We start from the raw sequence: 2,347 nt of genomic DNA on the forward strand, positions 1-2,347 counted from the left end.
CGTAAAAGACTTTCTCACTTCCCGAGCGTTAAATTAATACATCTGTTTGCTGTTTACACACCCGTCTTCGTCTTTTTTTTTTTTTGTAAATTCTCACTATATATATATATATATATATATATATATATATATATATATATATATATATATATATATATATACTTTATTTAAAAGCAGCAGAAATATAACAAAAGACTGTTACTCTGAGTTTTGGGTTACTCAGAGTAACAGTATTTTGTTATATTTCTGCTGCTTTTAAATAAAGCATATTACTCTACCTCTGGTATTTGAGTACTCTTTTTGCCACCTTGTTGCACGTTTTATGTGCTTACTCCGGTATATATATATATATATATATATATATATATATATATATATATATATATAATTAATAATATCAGAGTAATAAAAATTTTAGAAATTTTTACTATCAGTGGCCAAGCGTGTAGAAAAATTAGTCAATAGACTATATATTATTCATATAAATACAGTGTACATTTAAACACATAAGAGGTATCCGTCATAGGATTCCTGGCACGCTAGAAGGAACAGCCAAAATGCAAACCACTTGGATTTGCTTAGATTTTGGCTGTTCCTTCTAGCGTGCCAGGAATCCTATGACGGATACCTCATGTGTTTAAATGTACACTGCACTGTATTTATATGTGTGTATATATATATATATATAAATATATATATATATATATATATATATATATATATATATATATATATATATATATATATATATATATATATATATATATATATATATATATATATATATATATATATATATATATATACGTATAAATTGTAATTGTAAGTTCCAAGGATCTAGGCGTAAGAAATCTTCGAGCAGTCCGTGATAAGTATAAAAAAACAACTTTCAGAAATAATAATAGTTTATTGGCGTAGAAGGTTGGTTTTTCCCATATCGGAGTTCGATAAGCTGTAAAAAAAAATTTCTATAGTTCACGATTAACAACTGCGGTTGCTATGAATGCGAATAAAAATCCAGGGATATGCTGTGGGAAGCAAAAACTGAAAGTACTCAAATGAATATTCATGTATATTCATCTGATTTTCATTTTATTTCATTTTATCTAGTTTCAGCGCATGAGCTGTGGCCATGCTGGGGCACCGCCATTAACTGATGAATATTTTCTTTTTTTTTTTCCCTATATAAATATGTATTTTATATATCAAACCCAAGCGCGTGTATTTGTTTATTCACGTCATTATCTTTGTTCGTGTGTGTGTGTGTGTGTGTGTGTCTGTCTGTCTGTCTGTGTCTGTCTGTCTGTGTCTGTCTATCTGTGTGTGTGTGTGTGTGTGTGTGTGTGTGTGTGTGTGTGTGTGTGTGTGTGTCTGCCGATCAGGTGTTTTTATGTCTGCCCCCTCCTCCCGCCACCGCTTGACAGTTGGTGTTGATTTGTTTACATTCCAGTAATTTAAGGATTCCGATCAACGTTAAAAATAAGAATATATATGAGGGGTGCTGAAAAATTTTCGCCTGGCTTTGGATCAAAGAAAATACAGGGGAATCAGTTATGATTTTATTGAACATATTCCCCTCTCAGATTCACACACTTATTGCAATGGTCCTTCAGTTTTTCTAGGCCTTGTAAAAGAACATGGAAGGTTGGGCCTCCAGCCAGGCCTTTCGCGAGACAATTAAAATCAGGAGCTTTTCAGCACCATCCCATAATGGGATCGATTTGTTAGACTGTAAATCTTACAAGGTGATGCCCCAGCATGACCGCAGTCTAATTATTGAAAGAAGTAGAAAGATGAAATACATATTCAGAAACTTATTATTATTATTATTATTATTATTATTATTATTATTATTATTATTATTATTATTACTCAGAAGTCAAACGTCTTAAATCGGTCAAGTATTTAATTTTAAAAGTTTTGAAATATGAAATAAATGTGAACAAGAAGTTTCTTTTAAGTTTGCTCTCACAATCCTCACCACAGCTCTCATACACACACACACACACACACACACACACAGTGGAAATTAAAAACTTTCGATTTTGAAACTGCTCTGGAAAGGTAACGTTTCGCCCTCTACGTCCTCTACTATCCTCATTAAACACTACATTTATTTACTTGTCACCAACAATTGATGTATCTCCCTTCCTCTTTCAGTTTTGCTAATATCCTCAACTTCGCAGAATGACAGCTTCTATTCAGACTATATAATATGTGTAAGTTCGTATGTGTGAGAGCGAACGAATAAGCATGCGAAATGTTATAAATAGCAATTCAAAAAAAAAAACTTGATCGGCGGATTTTCCTGACACGTCATTATGTACGTCAGCACCGGATGGCAAGT

The sequence above is a fragment of the Octopus bimaculoides genome, chromosome 1 (assembly GCF_046866305.1).
Source record: "Octopus bimaculoides isolate indiv1 chromosome 1, ASM4686630v1, whole genome shotgun sequence".
NCBI classification, from domain to species: domain Eukaryota; kingdom Metazoa; phylum Mollusca; class Cephalopoda; order Octopoda; family Octopodidae; genus Octopus; species Octopus bimaculoides.